At 41.2% G+C, this 23,656-nt stretch overlaps 1 long non-coding RNA gene across 3 annotated transcripts in view; it reads right to left on the bottom strand.

Annotated features, from left to right (window-relative positions):
• Positions 1-15,380: 15,380 nt before the first annotated feature.
• Positions 15,381-23,656, bottom strand: part of LOC122183305 — a 68,854-nt gene continuing 60,578 nt past the window's right edge. Inside the window, exons 1-4 of one of the 3 annotated variants that reach the window (XR_006180209.1) lie at positions 20,613-20,695; positions 17,733-18,251; positions 17,313-17,505; positions 15,381-16,617 (exon numbers count right to left, since the gene is read on the bottom strand). This is a non-coding gene — a long non-coding RNA (uncharacterized LOC122183305). Of the gene's footprint in view, positions 16,618-17,312; positions 17,506-17,732; positions 18,252-20,612; positions 20,696-23,656 lie in introns of those variants that run through there. The other 2 variants (XR_006180208.1, XR_006180210.1) reach the window with 2 other exon arrangements.

Genomic DNA, 23,656 nt, shown 5'->3' on the forward strand with positions numbered 1-23,656 from the left:
GTGAAATGTGAAACATGATCTCCTGAAGACGCTGGAAGACATAGAGCCTGGATTCTCAGAGTTGCTATTAAAAACCCATTTTAAACTCCGGGTTCTCCTCTGGGAGGATGAGAAACAAAAAGTGTTTGCTGGTAAAGATTATATTTAATTCCGTGTTTAGGATGCCTGGGTTGAATATCAGAAACAATAATAGTGCTTGGTGTTTCTCCCTTGTTGGTCTTTCTGCAAGATTTTGTTGATGTTGTTATTGGTTTTGAGGGCAGGGGATTGCACTTCTCCCTTGCGTGCATGAATGGCTGAAATGTCATTAGCTTCGATAATTAATCTTTGCTTCTGTACAGTTTCTAGAAGCAGTGGCTTTATTGAATAGCCTTCTATTTAAATGTAAGCCAGATGCCATTCTCGTAGCCATCACAAACACAAACTATTAGTTTTAGTTCAGGTCATGGCCAGTTTAGTTATTTGAACTTCTCTGAACAGCCTTGCCTCCCAGCTCTACTGCTCAGCGTGGCTGGGGCACTGAGTCTAAATCAGTCAAAGGATGGCAACTTTTTAACTGATATTTAAAACCAGCAGAGAGACACATCATTAAAAACTAAAATGTTCAATTCAACAGCGCTGAGATATCAGCACTTTTTGTTTAACTTTTCACGTTTTAGCTCAGGACCAGTGTTTGCAGTGCATTTGCATTCACAGTCAGGTGGTGCAAGCTGTGTTACAAATAATCCCTCTGAAGTCAGGAGAATATTTCTGGGAGCCAAAAAATAACCTTACAGAGTGAAGGCCAACCACCTTGGTCTCAAGCAGGTGTTTTGCTGTATTTATACCCACATATCCTATAGAGAGAAGCGACAACCTTCCTTGTGGCTCCGTATCTAAACACTGTTTAATGCAAACACTGTTGTCAATCAACGACCCACCCCAACAGCTCAGGATAGGGCATGGGTTGTGGATTTTGGTTGGTTGTACTCTCTCACTTCCGTGAAGCCTTCCATGAGAATGAAACTTGATGATGCTCAGCACATCAGTGCCAACCAGAGGTAAATAAATTCTGGAGAATTTCAGAGTGGAAGAAATAATTACCTCAGCTCAACCTATGTTTTCTGAGTTCAGCTCATAAAACAAGCAGTGCTTACTCCAAACATGCTGCTTGAGTTGTAGGGTTTTATTTGACGTGGCCCCTGCTGCCCCTCGTAAACAGAATGCAAGAACAAGTGGCTGTCCCCATTCATTTCAGCAAGCTTTCTTTTTTACCCATTTCTTTTCTACTAGACTGAAGGTATCTGTCGGTGTTTTTTTAACAGTGATTTGATAAAGGAGAAAATTCAATGTTACAATGAACTAAGAAGAAAAACTTAGCATGACAAAAGCTTAGAGTCAGGGGTAACATCTTTTATTAGGCAGAATGATAGATGAGGGGAAAACACACATGCTTGGGGACACAAATCTTTCTTCGCATATCTGGATATTGTCATCTAAGGCAGGACATGAAGGAACTTCTTCACATTTGGCCAATTCAGGCTTGCAGCATGCACTGGGGATCTGGAGATAGCAGGACTTGAAGCATGTGCAACATTTTCCAATTTCCTGATGGGTTCCATGCAACGCAAACAGAGTTTAACTTTTTAACTACATTGTGAAAAGTTTTGGCAAGGTGTCTGTCATGTCACTGAGCTGGTTGCTGCAACAGTGTAATTACTATTAATTGATAGCATCTTGGAACCGTTTTGCTCAGCTAATAGGTTCCAAATGGCTTGATGCTGAAAAGAAAGAGATTTCTTTTCCTTGTCTTCTTTTCACACTTTATACTGCACACTGAAATCTACTCTCTGGATTTTGATATCAGATAATGTGGGTATAATTATGCCTGAGAACGTTTGTCCCCTGCCTTAGTTTTACAAGAAGAAAATCCGATATGCAGATTATTTCTGTTCTTAGAATAAAATAAAAAGAAAGAAAGAAAGAAAGAAAGAAAGAAAGAAAGAAAGAAAGAAAGAAAGAAAGAAAGAAAGAAAGAAAGAAAGAAAGAAAGAAAGAAAGAAAGAAAGAAAGAAAGAAAGAAAATATATTAAATTTTAAAGTCAATAATTGGTGGAATTGTAGCTACCTGAGTGTCAAATTCTATGGAGAATGGGAAGAGAAGGAAGCCCAGGAACTCCACCCCAAAAACAGATTAAAATCCAAGTGTTCAAACAGCAACTTAATTACTGTAACCCATTCTTGAGACGAAGTGATTTCATCCTTGCTGTCCCATGAAACAAGACTCCCAGCTACTGAATGGTGAGGAACAGATGGAGGGGTGTCAGGAATGATAAAAAGTTCCTGAGCAGAAATGTAACAAATAGGTTAACAGAAGGGAATGGCGCCGTGCATATCATAAAACTCTGCTAGGCTTCTCATGTTCAGATAAATCTTGATTTTGTAATGGAATAACATCAGAGCCCCCTGCTTTGGGTTTCACAGGTGATTAGATCACTGATGGATGTGGCAGGGGAAGGGACATCATAGGAGGCCTTAAATGACCTCTGCTAGCTGCTCTTTGATACTGTGAGAAAAGCCCAGGCAAGTCTAGCAGTATAGCAGTTATTGCATTGCTAACTTTGTCCTTCCAAAATGAGTTTAACTGGAAATATACTCATCTAAGTTTGTGCAAGGAGACCTGTTGGAGTCCTGGAGGAGAGAAGAGCAGCACTGCTCATCTACTGACTTTTGTCGAAATCTTTCTGTCTGCTTCCAGACATGCCAGAAAGCTCCAGAGGCATGTATAAGGCCCACCAGCAGTATGGATGAATCACAGAATGATTTTCCCATCATTTCTGAGCTGTAACGACAGCATACTGCCTTCCCACTTGCCCTAAATAGGGAGCACTGTGGCAGGTTCAGTGCTTGTAATTCATTTTTAAATCCCATTTTCATCCCTCTTTTTATTTCCCATTGCACTGCAGGAGAAAAGCCTTTCCTCAAATGAAAAGTCCCCTGAGAAAATGATGTATAAACAAGCAAAACTCTAACAAGCGAGAAAAACATTAAACTTCATTTCAGGCAACGCACCTACCTATTCATCTTTCCTCGCAGCGTTCCTTTTAGCGCTGAAAATACCCCTGAGCTCTTGCAGTCCTCAAGGTATATTGGCAATGCAGAGGTCAGTAACTCGATCTCAGTGCTAAAAAGACACTAACAGTTCTTGAGGGTAAAGGAGAGCTCTTTAATGATTTTAGCAGATGAATCAGTAGAGAGGGGGAGGGGTCAACTGGCAAATCCCATACGACCCTACAGAAGATAACCTTTGACTCCTCCTGACTCTCTGAACTGCAGTGCCAGCAAAATCCTGAGTTCTTGGGGGACCAATAAATCCTTGGGTGTTCATATCAGAGATCTTATATCCCAGCCGTAAAACATGAGAATCCCAACACAGCCCGGTAGTTAAAAGTCATCACCAATAAACCCACTGGGCTTCACTTACCAGCAGACTGTTTTGTAGCAGTGCAAGGGGAGGAAAAAATTCATTTCTGCACTGGAATTGCAAAAGAACCAAAACAACAAATATGTAGGCCAAGCTCTGCCCTCAGATATGCGTCGGCAGCTTGTGGAGAAGTCAGTGAGTGTTGGGAGTGTTTATCTGAGGGCAGGAGCTGGCACCAAGCCCCCGTGCTCCATTTACTTGGGCATGGAGCACACTGCTGAAGGCAACTGGCCCAAGACATGCCCTACAGCCCTCGGAAAATGAACTCTATTGAAAAGAAAATAAAGACTTGAAGCAAGTGATGTTTGGGTTAGAAAAATCAAAAGATACTGCTATTTTTATTCTGAGGAGCAGGCATCATCAGCAGGGATTATAGGATGTTGCTGTTTGGAAATATGTGTTTAAGATGTGTTTCCTTTTCCAGAATGAATCCGTTATGTGATGCAAGTCTTCCAACCCATAGAGCCTCTGCATCAATAGCAGAACCTTTCTTCTGAGGAGTGGTGAAAGTGCTTCTTCAGTCTCCAGTTGGCTTTCAACTGGGGCTGAAAAGCCAACCTGAGGCAGAGACCTACCACCTAGCCCTGCTCTCCTCCAGGTCTGCCCAAGGTTTTGGGGGAAAACCTCTGCCTTATTTGGCTCTCCTTAAAATAAGCCCAATAATCACTTCCCTTTCTCAACTGTGAATATTTATTCTCTGGGATTCAGTGGACAAATGTAGGGACATATCCATGTTCACATTTGCAGTGAAGGTTTAGCCCGTGGCTGGCTTGCAGATCTACCCAGAGGAGCTGGGAATGGAGAACCAAGTCCTCAATGAATTCAGGATGATGCTCATTGAAACAGATGTGGCAAACTTTGATAGAAGGCAGCTTGATTCAGCAATGAGAACTCTTCAACCTTGTGTCTTTTGCTCACATTTGAGTTTTATGGTCAGTTAATTTGACCAAGCACACACACACGTACCCAGTTAAGTATATGGAAGGGAGACAATGTGATGGGTCTTGCAGGTAATACTGCATGAATTAGCCAAGAGTTAATCACTTAGCTAAATTATAATCATTAATAACTGTGACATAGTTACCACTGTGAGAACTGTTCTATTTATCTGGTAGCTCTTTTCCATCATCTTTTCCAAACAACGCTATACCTTCTGCACTCTCCTAAAACTAAGAAAGCACTAAGAGTTACAAAAAAATGTATAGGGCAAAATCTAAAAAAAAAAGAGGACATCAGTGGGAATTTCGAAATTTTGTATCATTATTTATATTCTGATAATTATTTCAGGCCTGGTAAAGCAGCTCACCAAATTAACATTACCAGATCACCATTGGGACTGCTTGTGCAAAAGGGAAAATTAAAATTTCATTTGATGTTATGTTGTTCAGTAATGATGGTAATGGCTAATCCTGTCTTAAATCATGTAAACGTGTCAGATTCTTGTCCAATAAATATTTTCCAGTAGTTTTTCTTTCCATTTGCCTTGATAATCATCAACATATGAATTAAAATGAAGACATTAAAGAAAAAAATAAGTATGAATATCAAGGGTCATGAGTATTTGCTCTTGCACTGAACCTGAAAGGAAATCTTCCATAAAGAAGTTTTTCCTGAAAGGCCAGTGGGAAGCTAACAGGAGCATTAAGATGGAAGATAGGATACCTATAAAAAGTCATGTTTCAAAAGAAGGATGTGGGAAGAAAGGAAAGTAGGGAAGGAAATGGTATTTTAAACCATATTAAAGCAAGTAGCAGGTTTCCTAATTCCGACAGCCTTAATTAGTCCTTTTTAAAAAGTTAAACAAAATGGATTAATCCCAAAACATTGCATTAAATTTGCCACAGTTCCTTCTCTTCTGTTTATGTGGGTAGGAGTTTCACAAAAGACCTCAGCAATAATAATCGTAAAAAAAGGACAGCAGCCCAACACACAGTGAACAACCCATCAGTAATGAACTGGAGTATGCAGCTTAGAGCAACACTCCAATAACAAATTAGTTAGTGTGTGCAGCCCAGAGCTGAAGAATAACCCAACAATAACAAACCAGTGTGTGCAACCCAAAGCACTCAAGAGCAACCCAACAATAACAAACCAGCTTGCATGCCTGATGGGAGAAAAGAAATTCAGCAAGGAAACGGATTTCAGTCTGAATTTTCCAAGGGATTATTATTATTAACAACAGAGAGTTAAACTATTAATGTTTAAATTAAGAATAATACCTTCTGGAGCCCAATCCTGCTCCCATTGACTTTTATGGGACTAGGAATGGACCCAAAGTGCCCTTAAGGGGTTTAGCCAATGAGGAGAACAAACTTTTACCTGTAACTAATGAGCCCACCATGGCAAATGGAAATTTCGTTCATCTCCGCTGGATAATGTGAGCTGGCCTTTATGGGGAAATGGAAACTGTGTAAGTCCTGGCACCGTGGCTGTGCTTGTGGTAACATGCTCACAGATGCTACTGAGCTGGATCGGGGTTAGATCACCTAAAGTGAGGATGCCTTTTCACCTCACTGTTTTCCTACTGTGATGAAAATCCCAGACGGGTCTTCAGATGGGATAAAAGAAGGCCAAATCCACTGTGCAGCTGACATAAATCATGCCTTATTGCACGAACCTCCTTCCAGCATTCCTTCACGAACACACACACCCCATTATATACGTTTTGGTGTAAATATATTATGGTTACATTTTCAAACCCAAATCCATCATCACGGCCTCCCTGCACAGAAAACCTGCTGAGCAGTATCTGACTCCTGGGGTCCTCAGCACAGCCCCACAAGCTCAGACCAGCCAGCCTCTTCGAACTTCACAGCAGGAGCCCATCTCTGATGCAGTTTATACCTCCCAGATGCAGCCATAGTGAAACAGACATCCATCAGGACTGAATCTTACAGGAGAAGTCATGGTTAATCAAACAGGGTCTGATCCTGCCTGAAATGTGATCTTTAATAAGCGAAGATGAGAGTCATTCCCTTGTAGTCTTTAAACTTTTCTCATCGCCTAGTTTTCTTAATGAGAATAAGAAGACCAGATCCTTCCCTCATTCTGAGGGACATCACAGAAATAAATGCCATCATCAGATTGGGAAAGATACTGGAGGGAGTCATCCAGAGACACAGGGGCAGATCCAGGGCCCTGTGCCTGAGCTGAGTTCAACACAGCCATTCCCTTCTCTTGATATTCACTGACCAAAGGGAGCTGGGAGAGTGTATTCTTAAGGAGGACATTATACCAATGAGTAAGACAGGGAGAGATCTGGATTAGTAAGACAAAGCAAATGCCGTAGAAATTATGACAGTACTTTCTTTTTCCCCTTGAAAGACATAATCCCTAATATTATAAACTGTGGTTTGGCTCTCACAGTGATCCTGCCCGGTGATTACTGCAGAGTGTGTCTTGATTTGGACAAATTTAACTGCAACCAGAATGCAGCTGAAGGTGTTTGGAAATTATTTTCAATCTTCAACACTCCGGAGACCTGGCTGGGAATGTAGCAAATAGATCGAGGAAATTAAAAGGAACACTGGGGTCACTGCTAGAGGTCAGGTGAGGAAAAGAAGAGTTGACCCTGATTAATCAGAAACAAGATGCTGCTGAGAAGAGAAAATATTTGGGGGTTTAGACTCCTGGCAAACAAGAGCAAAATACCAATAACTGCCATTGGATGGATTTTTTCCTTCCAACCAAACCAGAGGAAATTCCTGAACTGACAATGAACAGGAACAATGAGTGAGTCAGTAACCCTCAATGCCAGAAATTCTCTGGATTTCCTAGCCAGACTGTTTGGAAGGTCACAATGATACAGAGATACATTTCTGTAAAACTTGGGGGTTGAAGATAAGCCAAGCCAAGATGCAGATAATGAGCACAAATATATTCTAACCACCCATAAAGCATCATACCTCCCAAGAGTGAAAAAACACACTTTCTCCTTCTTTCCTGAGTTATTTGCTCGTTTATCACATTATTTTGCTATTGATCTTATGTGAAAGGTGCTTGGATGATATCTCTGATGATAACCTGTGAACCACGTAAGGAGAGCTGTGTGAAGGTAATGTTAAGTAATACCAAGAGTTAGTACTTCTAATCTGTCTAGTCTGATTTCAAGAAGACTTTTTTATTTTGGAAAATGAGGTCCTGGAAATGCCCAACACCAAAGATGCCTGAGAGCCAGAAATACTGTTAACATTATTTAGTATTTTTTAAGGGTGCTTGGGCTTTGCTGTGCTATGATTTGGGTCTGTTCATTCATGTTCACCTCTAGTACTCAGTGCAGACTGCTAATGGCTTGTGTAGAACTCAGGGGGAGAAGTTTGCCTTCTGCACCTAAGGACGGCACAGAGGGACGTTGGCTCACCACCACCAGCTCATGCAGTCCTCTGTGAGTGATGTAAGCCCAGGAAGTGAGGCAGAAGTGAGCAGACAGAGGAGAATGTGATGGGAGTTTGCCTGCTGGGGGCAAAAAAAAAGGGGCATTTTTACCATACGCTGCTCATCTGTTTACTCACTCTTAATTTAAATGGAAAACTGTGAACATTATTCATGGGACATTTTTTTTCCCCTGGTAAAGTCCCTGAAGCCCCAGATCCTGGTCTCGATCTCACACTGTTAATAACATTATTAAACACACATGATAGAGCGAGGCTCTGAAGATATCCAGACACACGAAGCAGATAGATAATGTGATATTATTATTGGCATGTGACGAATCTTATAACTTCCAGCAAATATCAATGGTGAAGTGACCTCCGTGCGATGTGAACACAACCAGAAACCACAGCCCCCAGGCTCTTCTTCCAAATCGAAATTTCCTAATCTTGCACTACTGTACCAAACACACAAATATGCAACAATGGATGGAAAGAAAATAAGGCTTCTCTGTATGAGCGTTGGATTAGAAAGGAATGGCTGGAAAACCTAAATTGTAGCACAAGAACATTCCAGCCTGGGGATCTGATGACACTGGAGCTGAGCTCTGCTCCTGTGGTTGCAGTACTGTATATCTTATGAGAACAGCAGCCTTGTGCTGAGCGGCTTCATCTGTGCCCTCTGTGTATTATTTTTCACCGCCACCATCAGAGCCGTTGCTGTTATCATGAGATAAGGATGAAACACCGACCTGTGAAAAACAAGGTGTTTTTATTATTATTATTTGTTTATATCTAAAATATCAAAGGGTAGAGTGGGAACAGAAGATATCCTCTGGAACACGTTGCCAGGAACTGCGAGTTGATACAGATGTATTGATTTAATCAGCCTGTACGACACGTTTTGTTTGTACAAAACATCTGTGACAGAAGTGTGAAGGCACAGTAATATGCACCCAGTCTTGTCTTGTCCATTAAAATGTGTGATAAGGGCATCTATATTGCTCAGAAGGGCTGATATTGAGGTGCAACTGATTTCTGCATCACCTATATTCGTGTTAAAGAGCTCAAAGCCCAGGCAGCCTACAGAAGTCTTTTCAAGAAGGGCAGTAAATTTCAGATTTGAGTTCAAATCTGAAATGAGCAAATAAAGTTAAAAGAATAAGTGTGGAAAAAAATATATATATTTGCCTCTATCTCCGAAAAAAATCATTTATTTTCTGATATATATTAGATAAGAAATAAAAGAAATAAAGAGCTTTTAATTCACAGAAAGGCAAAACTGGTCCTGCAAATGTAGGAGATGGTTTGAAGAGAACGCAGGATTGCCCACTCTTAATGTTGAGAAAATATTTGCAGTTCATACGTGCACCAGCAAAAGTTTACATGATAAATCAGTAGCTTGAGTGCTTCCAGAATGCTAGTACATATGAATGTGTTGAAACTATTGTTTCTGTTGTCTTTTTAATGCTACTGGGAAGCTTTTTGTGGTAAAGCAATAGAGTTATTGCCAGCTACATTATTACAGTCTCAGTCTAACATCTGCAATTACTATGGGGTAAACGGTTCGCATCCCATATGAAATATAAAAAAAATGAGGAACAGATTTCACTATTATTCTCCCTCTCTGTGAACACTGTGACATTTTTTTTACTGTATAATCGTGCCTGGGCAGTTTGAACGTCTGGAAGAAATGGAAGCCAAAATGCGCATTTATGTGTAGTGATGGCTAAACATTAAAAAAAAAAAAAAAAAAAAATTAAAAAAAAAAAAAAGGATTTGGTGGTTCAGAAAAAATGCTGGAAGAGGAGTTCAGATGATTGTCAGAAATTAGTGGAAATGTTCTCTAGAAATAAGACTGAGGCGTGAGGAAGTGAGGCCCTCCTATTCTGTTTTCTACAAATGTTTCTGAAAAAGTCCTTTGCTGAACTTCGCCTTATTTTTTAATTTTTTCTTGGGTTTCCCATCCAACTCAAGCTGTTGGTTCTCCCCTTCCACCTCAAGCGCTCACCCCTGCGCCAACCCTCGCATAGCAGAAACTGCCGTCACCCTATCTGCATTTTTTTCTCACACAGCTTTCTCAGAGGAAGCTCTCCTATACGTATCCACCCAACCAGCTTATTTCCTTGCTTCAAAGCTCTCCTTTAACATTTTCTTCAGCTACAATGCCTACAAAGAACAATAAAATCCATAAAATTTGGGCTTCCTGGAGTGAGGAAATAATTTTGCCAATATTTCTGACCAATTCCTGCTTGCTTCTTTCTCTGCATGAGCAGTCTTTGTAGGAAAGCCTTCAGTGTGGTTACTCAGGGAGCAAAGGTCACCAAGAATGCAAAAATTCATTTTTTGACTTATTTTAGATGCTTTTAGTATGGACTGTTTTGGACCAGGTGTCCAAGAAAACCAACCTCATGATGAAGACCTCATCCTTCCTGGGATGCTTTGAGACATTCACTGAGGAGCAAGTTTAATTTGTGAGAAAGCCCTGACCACCTAGGATGGGTCCCAGCCTTTAAAAGAAATATAAGAAAAAAAATTGCTTTTATGGAGCTGCCAAGTTTCTTCTATGCCAGTGTTTCTTCTATGTTGCCATTGCAACCTTGGTTAGGCACTAGACAGAAAGCCCTCTACACAATGCAGCAAACTCTAGTTCCATGCTGGATATTTCTAAAGCCAAAAAACTACTGCAGAAGTTGCCAATGCAGGCCTTAAAATGTGCAAGACTTCCAAAGCACATTCACATCTCCAAAGCAAACAGGAGCTAATTAAACTTTAATTAATGCCTTGACAGGTAAAAGGTTTTTCATTTTGCTTTTAGCTAATGCGCATTCATCTCGAATAGAAATCACCTAAGACCCCAAATAAAATACACCCAAGGAAAACAGAACCTGATTTGCAGCATACATTTAGCTAAGAGCTCTGAACACTTTTTTGTACAAGTATTTACTTATCCTTTTTTTAAAAAAAGAAATGATTTCCTTTTTTCCCTTTTTCTCTGCAGAAAGATAAATAAATAGTGAGCTGGACTGAAACGATAGAATACGTAAAGCAGAGGGGAAAGGTTAAATACCAAAGCAAAATTGGGCATTAAAACAAAACTCCATTTTCAAGGTGTAAACGAAGTGTCCAATCCTTTCATCAAAAGTGTTTACAGCTTATTTTTGCAGTTTGACTCTAAGTGCATAATGTAACACGGGTCTGTGCAAAAACAGGTTCCTGTTTGTGACTTTAAAAATCACAACAGTCTTTGAAATATGAAAATCCTGAGTCTTGATGGAATTCATATCACTGAAATGATGCCAGCTTCCAGTATTTATTTGATTGGCTTGCAGCAATGCAGGGATTTGATAAAGACCTGTCTTAAGGGCATAAACTGCATAGGATGGTAATAGGTGACACAAATCAGAGATTCTAAATGGTGCAGTGATTCACAGGAGTTTCGTGTTTCCTTCTTCCCTGCTTCAAGCATCAACGGAAGTGGTCACTCTTCAGGTTATTTGGAAAATCAGGTCATTTTAATTAATAGATCTGAATTTCAGAAGCGATCAGTGACCTAAGAACTCAACATTCTCAAAGTAAATTCTAGATCTTGCTGACATCAGGAAGTAAGGTTTCTGGTGCCTGAGGAAGTGCCAGATCTCATCTGCTCACCTGCAAGTTCAGCACGTTTAATTTATTTGTCATCTCAGCATGAAGAATCAGTTGTTCATGGCCAACATCAGCTCATTGCTCAGCAAGATTTTTAAAGAACTTTGAACTGTGTGGCTCCTTTGAGAAGAGAAATCCCCAAGGACACCAAAATTCGATGGTCCCCATCAGATGGCCTTATCCTCTGAGGATCACAGCTGTAGTCCATGCTGCCACATAGAGCTACTTGTTGCTTGACTCTTGGAGGTCATTTTTTGGCAGAAATCTGGGTCCCAGTGGCAGATATGAAATCCATGTTACATTGTCTCCTTACAGCTTCCAGTAAGGGGCCTGGTCACATGTAGGCATAACCCTGAACATATACACTCCACCTGGTTTTTGGGTATACCACAAAGACAACAAGGGAATTGATGCCTACATTTGGGCACCTCACTTGGAATTGTGGTCAAAAACCTCTTCACGAAATCTGGACATGGACCAGCTTGCCCTACATCACCTCATTTTTGTGCTAGGTCTATAAACCCCTTAGATTTTCCCTTTTATCACATCCCTCCTGTTCTCCCAGTTACAGAAAATCCGGCAGCACATTCTGGCAGGCCTTGCTCAGAAATACTTTCAGATCCTGAAAGGAAGGAGGATGCAGCCATAAGGTCTCAGAAAACCATATTCATTTGTGAGCGAGAGCCTTTTGGATGCACTCACTACATTTTTAATAACGAGCTCTTTGGCAGAACTTCCTAGAATCGTTGGTCTCCTGCACCAGAAAACAAAGGCAGCCAAATCCTTTCCATTGAATTTGCAGTTGATTGTTCTTGTTTCTTGCTCTGCTACAGGAAATACTAGAAGCCAATATCTGCAATAACTGAGATTCAAGCAGCTTTCTCACATCTGAATGTTTTGTTCTCACCAATTTATATAAATACTTCTGAAAACTCTGATCAAGTTTACCATTAAGAACAATTCCTATTATTCATTCATTATTTTCCTTTGTTTGATTTCATCTGATTTCTTCTGTATTTCTTCTTATGCCGCTCAAGAAAATTTTTTCCCTTGTAGCCCTCATACGCATACAGACAGTTATCAAACCCTGCCTGAGTCATAATTTGTCTAATTTATTCATAGTTAGATATTTTACTCTCTCTTTTCCCCTATGATCGCTCCCCATGCTTTTGTTAACTTACTGAGGCTCCCAGAATGGAGTGACATTCAAGAAATTAGAGCATCATCATTACCACACTTAGGAAAACTGTTATGTCTATGATCACTATGCTCCACCTAACTTAGGAAGTCCTCTTATGTGACAGATTTTCTGCTGTGATAGATACAGCCAGCAGAGATTAAATGTTCTGCCCCTTTGGTAGTCACATATAGTTACCTTTACACGTGTGTCAACTTTTCTGCTGGATATTATTAGGAGTGAGTAATCAAGGCCATGCCAGTAACTCTTTTTCAGTGTTCTTTACAAGTGTTTCCCACCCATCTGTGAATGCAACGATCATTTTGTTTGCTTCTTCTTTCAGTTAATGAATGAAGACATTAAACAAAGTGAGGCGTAACTCCTGTTCCTCTCCCACAAAAACCTCCATCACTTCCTCAACCCAACAAGTCAAAATTTGTCTTCATTTATGGCTTTTTAGCCATTGCATAGACCACAGTACTTATATCCAGGCCAGTTTGACTCAATCTTTCAAATAAGATTTTATGGTACTATCAAATGCTTCACTAAAATACAGACATATTTGTCCAGAACTTAATGTAGCTATTTTAAACTGCCTGGCCAAGCAATTAAAGTTGGAGTAGCTGGCCATAAGAGAGTCAATACCTTTTATAGAGATCTTCTGCTAGTCTATAGCCAAAAGCAATGTTTTCTAAACTGGTTTTCCTCCCTGCTAAAATACTCTGAACTCCAAAAGCTATATCAGTGCATCAGAGCTGTTCAGTAACAGGAGTAAATCTGGGCACATCTCCTTGACCGGACAGATCAAGCCATTGCTCCTGTGATATTCAGATACAAAACCAGAGCCAGACTTCACACCACATCAACCTTGTTCATGCACTGCTCTACATTAGCTAAATCACCTTGTGTCTTGGTTGATCTGCCACACATACGTGGTGTTGAGAGGAAGCCAATGTCCCCTCATGTGGAAATGTCCTTACAGCTCTTTTTGATTGCTCTGGGTTGTATTAGACCAGTGCAAAGGAGACTAGGAACTAGAAAAAGAGAAGCCCAAGACCTGAGGCCACTACTCATTGGCCTGTCAACACCCGACTTAATAGTTAACATTACAGCTAGATTTAAGAGAGAACATAAGGAGTGCATTTGTCTGGAATTACTTATCACTTTGATGCCTAGGCTCACAAGAAGAAGATATGAACAACTTTAGCAGGTCAGTATGGAAGTCCATGCCAAATAACCTCCTATCTGCAGCAGAAGCAAGAGCCCAGGAAAGAGTACAAATGTAGGTCAGTTATGCAGTGATACTTCCTCAAAATGCTTGCCCAACCTACAGTGGTTTCTGGCTCAGGCGCTTTCTGAACCAGACGTGGCGTCTTTCAATTTAATACAAAACACAGATGGATTTTAAAAAACCTCGGATGGGTTTTTCTTTCCTGAATATATCCAGTAAATTTTTAGCACTCCAAGTATCCTGTGGCAAGGAGTTCCACAAGATGACTAAGCATGGTGTCAGGAAGGATTGCTCCTTCACAGTTTAAACTGCCAGCAACAAGCTTCATTTCATGCTTCTGAGCTTTTGTATTAGAAGAATGAACAGCAGACAGATCCTTGCTGTTCTGTCCTTGCCACTCATAATTCCAGCACCCTCCATCATATCCTCTCAGCCATCTCTTTCCTGGCTCAATAAACCTGGTACATTTAATCATCCTCAGACTGGGTGCTTTCTAAGTCCCTGTCTATCCTTACTGTCCTCCTCTTCCAGTTTCACCAGTTCCTTTACAAGCTGGTTGATTTCAGGTATTTCAGGTGCAGATGCACTGAGGATTTACTAAATGACACAACGCTTATGCTATATTCCTAAGAATTCCTAACAGTAACTTTCTTTTTGAGAGTTACAGCTACAATCTATTTTATGGGATAATCAGTTTTATAGGAGTCTGTATTGTAGCTCTAATTCTCCACAGTGATTATAGCTTGTTTAGAGCACAGGTACCATCAGAATGCCAGGACTCTCCTCTCCTGTGTATATCACTTGACATTTATCTATCCTGAATTTTATTTGGTGTTTTATCATCCAGCCGTGCACTTCTGGATGAATTTTTGGCATCTCATCACAGTCAGCCTTCACATTTAGCCACTGAATTATTCAGTACTATCAGCACAGTGTTCATGCAAGTCTGTCTCCATTCTCATATTATGACTTCTTTTCGGTTTCTCCTAGGGCTGATGTGAGATCCCAATCCATCTGTCGAGTGGACTGAGCCATTCAGACCTACAGCATTAGTGACTGTTGAAATGCCTTGGAAAGTATCTTTCCCTGCTAGGATGAGTGATGTGGGAAGAGGAATAGGAAGAAATTTCCCCTTATTCCTGGAAATAAATCACAATTGTTCTTAAAGTCTGCAGACGTCTGGCTGTTGCATCATCTGAGGTTCGGGTGTTTTCAGCTAACAATCACTAACAATGAGACGCATTTCCTTCAAGGAATTTTACCATTCACACATCTGATGTTAATTCTCATTGGGCCAAAACAAGAATAGGAATAAATGACTCTTTCAGTTTATGTTTACTTTTTCCCAGGCCACAAAATATCCATTGACTATAAAACTTAAATTTACAGCATAACAAATGCACTCTTTCATAATCACTTAAAAACGTTGTCTCATAAATAATGGCACAAGAAGCTGGAGATGGCAATCTAAGAAAAAAACAAAAGCAACGCTTGTTTTCAGTTTGATTCTTTATTAATAATTTATCACTGTATCTGATAACTGAAGATATTAGGTTCTCCCCAGTCCATCATTTGAAGATGTACCACCCATGGGGATGGCACGAGGGACAACTTCTTCCTCCAGGGAGCTATAGATCACATTCTGAGACTGTTGTTTGCTCCTATTTCACTGTCTCTAAGGTGGAGAGGATGCTTCTTCACTCAGTGTTTTAGCCATAAATAAAACAACCCAAGAGCAAACCACATACCATGGGGTGGCAGCACTGTAGTAGCCAGGTCATTGGAATCATACCTGGGGCTGCCCTGTTCAGGCACTGCCTGGGATCATTGCGAGGCCCTGTGTGTGCTTTGGACACATTGAGTTTTCTGGATGGATGGAAAGAGTGCCTGAGCAAATAGACACATTGGGCCAGGAAAGGGAAGAAAACGCGATGTTGATTACTATCTAAATATTGCCGCCTTTGAAGTGAGCAGGTCTGTGTTTGGGGAGGATCGAATGCGCTTTTCTCACAGTTTGAGGCACATTATGAGCTATTTTGTGTTCTTGCCATTGTGAACATTATTTCATGATGGCAAAAAAGGCTAAACAAGGTAAAGGGCAAGGGGAGCGTTAGGATATGGACGCCCTGTGGTGAATAGCACAACACAGCTCAGCAGCAGATCAGAGGGAGAACAGGAGGGACAGGGTGCTTTGGTTGTTCCCATCTACACTGCCCTGGCCAAGAAAGAAACAGAGTGCAATAAATGATGGGGAATATCTCGCCGCATGGCATCATCCCTCCTTGCTCCTTCTTTCTGTCTGAGAAGCTGAGGTTTGAGTTTTACTCCTCCCTGGGAAAGATTTGCTCTTTCCCATTCTCCATTCTCCCATTCTCCCATTCTCCCATTCTCCATTCTCCGCTGGGTAAAATATCAAGGAGTAACCTCATGACAAGTGGACTCACATACGTGAGGAACATGGTCAGTTTTGCATTAAATCTTTCCCACATGGTGTCTTTCCCTACTATGGTGTCCTGTATTGTAGATCTCAATTTTTTCATATTATTTATTCAAATTCTTTCCTTTCTCCCTAAGTATTTGTTACAGGAAAGAGTCAGAGCGCATCAGGATCATTCAGGATCAGGCCGGGACAAGCAGGACTCTCTCACATCAGCACCATTTGGGGCTTCACCACACTTGGAATGCAGTGTTGAGTCAGAGATCTGGGTTGAATTCTTCTCCCCATCTTCTGCTTGTGCCATGTAGAAGTAAAACAGAAAGCATCAGCTTGCAATAAATCCACAGATGTGTTAAGTAAAAAACAACAGAGGTCCTTTCAGCAAATTGTCAAGGAGAAAAGGCTTCACTGAGAGTATGAAAGGGCAGGCTGCTCTCCACTGAATTTGGAGGATTTCGTTTTACATTTGCTCTCCAATCTGTTACAGCCTCACTTAACAGCCCCTATTCCATCCCCTGTCCTGGCTCTGCTGCAGGCAGTGGCTGTGCTAAGACAGCACTGTCTTCTCCATCTCTGCCAAGGGACAAGGGTTGCCAGGAGCACTGGGGCTGCAGTAACAACTCCAGCACTGAGGGCGATTTTGGAGAGGTTAAGGGTTTAGGCAGGTGCTACAATTAAAAGGAGGGAAGCTTTCAGCTCGCGCAGGAATCGTTTTCTTAACCACAAATAAATCAGAGATCTGGCATTTTCTGCGTTGCCACTCTTCAGAAACAACAACATATGACTGACTGGATCAAGGTCAAGTGTAAGGGATAAAGGGAAGAATAAGGTCACATCTATGGCTCCAAGCTGAGGTATGCATTTCGAAGCCATACTGAAGACTTGGGCTCGTGTGGGTTCTGCAGAGCCACAGAAATAAATGGTGTGTATGGCTGCTGATCATCTTCAGAATATGAAAACCTAAAGGTAAAAAGGTCTCTATTTACCAGTGTTGGAGCACAGGGATTGCCAACTGCTTCTCTGAGCCAGCAGAGATTTCTGCAGTGGGATGGGTGCAGAGCTGAAAGTCCATGATGCTGAGTGTGGCTTTGGGAATGGTCCACAACACTTCACGCCAACAACTTCAAACTTTTCTGAGCTTTTTGCTGCCTGAAGCATGTGAAATGTGCTTGCATAAGCCTGTAGAAAAGAAAACAAATAAAGCAGAATCAGTTGTTTCACTTTTCCCTTCATACGAGCCCATCTGCTTCTAAGATTCAGTGACTCTTTGGCATGGCCTGCCTAGGTTGAGAAGTTATGAGCAGAGGTCAGGGGCTCAGGGAGAGGAGTGCATGGAATCACAGAATCATGGAATCATTAAGGTTGGAAAAGATCTCTGAGTTAATCTAATCCAACTGTCCACCTACCATCAATATCACTCATTAAACCACGTTCCTGAGTGTCACATCTCCATGGATCTTGAACACCTCCAGGGATGGTGACTCCACCACCTCATCAGGCATCCTGTTCCATCCACATCAGCTTGCACATCAGGAATGAGACCTCCGTTGCACCAATAGCTGTTGCAGAGCCCAGAAGCCTTCTGTATTCATAAGTGACATTATCTTCTGCGTGCACATAAAAGTGCACCCATTGCTTGTCCACAACTTTGCTGCCTGAAGATAAGGACTGTTCAAACCAGAACTGCATTTTTAAATCTTTGTTTCTTTAAGAAAAAAAAGAAAGAAAAAGAAAAAGAAAGAAAAAAAAAGAAAAGATCTGAAGAAGGTTTCTTTTACACAACTCCCTAACAGGAGCCGTGCTCCAATTATTCCTCCACACTGAGACGACAAATGTGTCTAGCTGGGAGCCTTGCCACTTCACTTCCTCCCATGAAGAAATAAGGGAAAGGTTGAGAACCGAGGTTGTGAATCCCCGCTGTACCCCTGTAAAGTAATAATAGCAGCATCAGTAATAGCTCTTAAATCAGGAGGACTTGCTGTAGCTCACTCCCACGAGGTTTGCATGACAGCATTTAACGTTCACGGGAATGACATGTTCCCAGCAAGAGCACTCTCATTTGCATTATGGCAGGACACGGAGACCCAAGGCAGATTTTAAGTGTTGAGCAAACCTGATGTGACAACATAGTCCTTGTTTCCATACTGCGTTTAGTCTGAGCAAACCTTTTTCGGACCCTACTCCCTGCTCCAAATGAAAGCTTTGTGAAAGGCATGCACAACCTAACAGCGAGGAATATAAAGTATAAAGGCAAGGGAAATGGAAGCAAAAAGCACTCGGTTCTCCATTGACTCCAGAATTCCTATAAGCACTCACAATGCTCCATTTTCTAAGCAAAGTAAAGAGATTTAAAGCTACTCTGATAATTACCAAAATGCAGAATGAACTTTCATATGAGTAACGTTGTCTGTTTTTTTAAAATGTTAGAAGTGATTATGGATTAAAAATCCATTATATTCACTACACAAACACTGTGTCAAAGCAAGTTCTTTGTTAACCTATGGGCGAGAAATAAGCAGACATGTTTTGTCAGACACAGTGCCAGTGATAAATCCACATCATGGAGAGGAAAATATCACTGTCAGACCAAGCCACACTCTTCAGTTATAGTCTAAGCTACTCCATGGGTAACTGCCTGATTTTGCAAAATGATAAAATTAATGTCCTGACAATTTGTAAGGAGTCCAGTGTCAGGATCCAAATCCCTTTACAGCATATAGAAATGACTCGTTAATTTCAGCATGGCTTGGATCCCTCTGCTATCTGGGAAACTCCTTCAAGTAATGGTGAGATTTTGCTTATGTATAATCTACAGAGTTACTCTTTGTCCTTTATTTGTAGAATTGTGTAGGTGAAAGTTGAAATGCAACAGGGCTGAGCTTTGGCCAGAAGATGCAAAAATGATGAGAAAATTGCATCCTAATTAGAAATAAATATTTCTCCTTAGTGGATGAACTCTTCAAATCAGAATAAGGAATTTATACAAAAAAATTGCCAATGAATCAATGTGTTTTTAGGAGAATAAACCCCACAGTAGATAATAAAACTTTAATTTAGCTATATACCTTTAAAGTACTTCTCCTAGTTATTAAGTTGCTCTTACAGGCATGAAATATATCTATCAGGTATGCACAGAGGTAGGGTATTGTACTATACTCATTAAAACTACTAGAAAATAGAATGTATTTTAAAGGAATAATTGAATGCATTTTCCTTGTATTCTTCTTGAAAGTTACCTAGTAATCATTTTAACGATAGGAAATTATAAATAAGATTGTTTTTTTTTTCCTAAAGTAAAATAGAAAATTAAGATATATATCTTTTACTGCAAGCAATATGCCATTGAACACATTAATGCTGTACAAATTACAGAGAAATAAAAGTAGGTTCATAATAAAATATAAAGTAATAACTTTTCTGTATTCATAAATAATATGAAGTAACGTAGAACAAGAATTTCACTATTAATGATGTTTTAAAGTACTCTGTGGAGATTTAGAAATGGAACTGATATCTGCAGCCTCGGCAGTAACATAATACCTTTCCTCATGTTTGTATCATTGCACGGCATTGGCAGTTATTTTGTACTGAGAAGAGCATTTAATAACGTTCAATTTGTAGATTGTGGCTGTTACTGTGTCCTGTAATTTATGACTGATTTTGTTTTTCAGATCCAGCGTCCTGTGCTTCAGAGAAATATTTTGCCAGTGGCGTTATTCAGTGTTTTTAAATCCCAATTCAACATTAATGCATTTTTAAGGAGTCACGGTATTGAACAGAAATAGAACACATTTCTGAAAACCTTTTCATACACTGCATCGCATCCATCTCCCCATTGCTTAATAACCACCGCTGCTACTCTTGCTTTATTTTTTTGCTAGGTGTCAACATGGATGAGGTACCGCTTCCCTGATCTGTAAAATCTCTCTTGTGTTGCTTGCTCAGCGGATACAACTCAAAAGTCAATAAGTAGTGAGACCACCGCTGAAACTTCATACCCTGCCTTCCAGCTCTGTAAACTCACAAAAAAAGCCTCGCATTTCACCCTTCTTCCCTGGTTTTGCTTTAAACTGCATTGAATTTCAGCAGCGGCCACACAAAAATTCTTCCCATCCCGCACGTTTCCCATCAAAGAATCCAATACGTTACAACGGAGGCAGATCACGAAAAGCACAAACAAACAATCCCTACTGTACACCCAGGCAAACTGATTAAACACCAGAGGGGAAAAAAAGGTCTTAGACATCACATTTCCTGAGCTTTTCCCTTCTCAGTGCACTACTTACTTGTAATTACGTCTGGGGCCATTCCTTCCTATTCCACAGGATAAACTGGAATATACTGCTCGGCAGTTTTGTCTCTAGCTCTTTAAACACTAGAGACCTTATAAGCAAACAGCCTTTCTTTATTTTTTTTTTCTTTCTTTTTTTTTTTTTTCCCTGCCTGTTATGAAATTTTAATGATCTTCCAAGGCTCTCAGAATCTAACCAACTTTCTTCCCTCTCCCTGCCCCAGCAACTTGGCATCTCTGTAACTTTTGTTTCAGAACTACACCCAAGTTAAATATACCAAACTGGGAAGGAATTTGAGCTTTAAAAAGGGGTTAAAGTGCGCCTTGTTTTCCTGCATCTCTTCCCACTCCTGGTAAACTGTGGGTTTAGGTTTGGGGAGGGCTGAAAATGCAGGTTGGGGATGCAGGCTTTGGATGGAGAGTCCTCAAAAGTTGTTTCACAGAGGGGATGAGAGTGCCAGCACAGAGCAGCCTTGTGATGGATGTGTTTAGCCTTGAAACTAAGCCTCCATTCAAACCTGACCTATCTAGACTTGGGCACTCAGGTGGAGGAGAGGTGTGTGGGATGAGGTTGAGGGGATGTTAAGGAGCCTTGTTCCAGTGCTCACCAGCATGCTAGTGCAATGGTTTATGTTAAAGGTGATCACAGTAAAGGATCCTGATGGGGATGGTGAGGATTTATCTTGCTGCATTCTCCCTGCATCCTTCTCTGCCTTTGGGCACTGCTAGGTCACAGCTGGGCTCAAAAGACAGCAATAGCCAATGGTGGGGCAGAGAGGTGGTGATAGATGCCAAAAAATGAGTAAAATGCTTGGTTAGCCCACATTGCTGCAATGTATTTTCTCTATTCAGTACTTATCTTTGTCTTAAACTCTGCAAATCTTTACGGTTTTTACTGAGCCCCCTCAGCTGAATACCATACGTTTCATAGTATTTGGAGAGGAGACCTTTAAAACACCCCCTGCTACAAATTCTGCATTGCTTAGATGGAAATTTCAACCTATCTGAGCACTTTCCAATTTATGCCAAACACTCTCAACCAGACGAGATGTTTGGGGAACAAGCTGGGAATCCTTCAAAATGTGGTTTTGCACATCCAAAGCATGGCAATGATGCATGAGGAGAAGGAGAACAAAGGCAGAGACCCAGATGGCTTCTCTTCAAAATCTGACACCTGAGGAGTGCCAACACGAAATATGACCTGAGTGGTAGGAGATGTACTTTGCTCAAAAATATTCAGAGTCCGCCCAACTTCCAAAGCCAGAGATGTGGTAAGAATTTCACTTCTGAGAGCACTTGTTGTCTCAAAATGAGGAGGTTTGGTTTTGCTGTGTGTGATTGAAGAGAAGGAAAACATTTGCTGGCCATCCCATCACCACGTATTTTCTCCATCAGTCTGTCAGTGTAGGGAACGGGGAAGAGGAGAAGAAATGGCTGTAAGAAGTATCAAGAAAAAGACATTTAGAAGAAGAAGAAGAAGAGGAAGAATTAGAGATGGGCTATGAGTTGTATGCAGCATGGGGATTTCGGGGGACTTCAAGGGGCCCTGGCACATCCCTGCTTACAACAGCTCAGGGAAACCCATGTCCCCATGAAGGAGGGAAGAGGTTGCAGTGCCAAATTGCCCCCAACCCCCTCATTTCACATTTACCATGCTGCATGGGGCTGCACAGCTGAGTATCGCCGAGCGCTGGCCTGGGAACGGGGTCCGGGTTAGGATTCGCACACATCACTTGCTCACTCCCACGGCCCTGGGCAGCATTGTTCTCTAAAAGCAGACATGTTTCCTTCCAAGTAGCAGACATGGAAAGAAAAACACACACAAAAACAAATCATCTCGTCCTTCCTTCTCCGGATGGCGAGCAGCCCGTGTGTCACTGAGGCTTGAGGTGGATGCAATCCCAGTCTGACAGAGGAGCTGGAGGGCTGAAGAAGTCTCCCAATGCCCTTTTCCCCTGCAAAATCCACTCCAGAGGATGGCTGGCACTAAAAAATTCATCTCTTCTTTGCATGACTTCTTGATACCAGCCCTTCTGAGCACATCTCAAAGGCAGCTGAGGGCTACTCTGGGTCTTTCTGCTTGTTGAACTCCACTTCTAACCATTAGAAAGGATGTGAATTAGCTCATGGTTCTATTGGGCATCACGAAATCATACAATTATAAGAATTATAGTATCATTTTAGTTGGAAGGGACACTTAAATTTCATCTAGTCCAACACACTTGCAATGAACAGGGAAAACTACAGTAACTCTAACATTCACCCAGTGCTGCCCCCTGTAAAGCCTGGAACTTCCTAAAGTCTTTCAGGATTTAGGGCTGCAGAGAGAAATCATTGCAGACAGGAGCAGAAATAGCCATGAGATATTGCTCTTGGTTTCATCTGGTTGTCAAGCCATGAAGGTATTCAACATCAGATAAAGTTCCAAAGAAAAGTGGTCCTGGGTATTTTGACGGGGAAAAACACATCCTTCATCATAGAATCTCAGCCACTTGTTGTCCTGGCTCTGTTATCTGACCCAATTTTTTTTTCAAACCTACTTACAAAATAATGGGTAAATCATAACAGGCTGAAAACATGGTTGGGTATCTGTCCTGCTGCTCAAGCTTTTGGCTGCTTTTGGGTCATTAAACAGCCCCGGCTCTACACAACTCAACAAATATGACCTGAACTTTCCCCTGGGGTCTGCCACCTTCATACAACAAGGGCACATATTCCACAGCTGGGGAGCTGTTATTCGATTCGGACTGTACCACAGGTCAGAATTTATGACTTTGTTATTATTCTGTTTGTGAGTTTTACGGCCACACGGGTCCCGCGGGAACCCGGAGCACTTTCGCTTGGCCATGTCAGTCAGACATTCATAACGCACCGCAAAGGAAGTATTGAAAATGCTGGGAATATCCTGTGTAACACTGTCTCTCATCTCTCTGACCCTCAGGTAAGGGCCAGACTTTGTTTGCGCCCAGCAGCGGAGGAAGCCGATAAAGGGCATAAGAGGAACATTGAGGGGGAGTGGATGGCAACGAACACTCGGCA

The sequence above is a fragment of the Lagopus leucura genome, unplaced genomic scaffold (assembly GCF_019238085.1).
Source record: "Lagopus leucura isolate 7727_CA_CO unplaced genomic scaffold, USGS_WTPT01 Super-Scaffold_100017, whole genome shotgun sequence".
Classification (NCBI taxonomy): domain Eukaryota; kingdom Metazoa; phylum Chordata; class Aves; order Galliformes; family Phasianidae; genus Lagopus; species Lagopus leucura.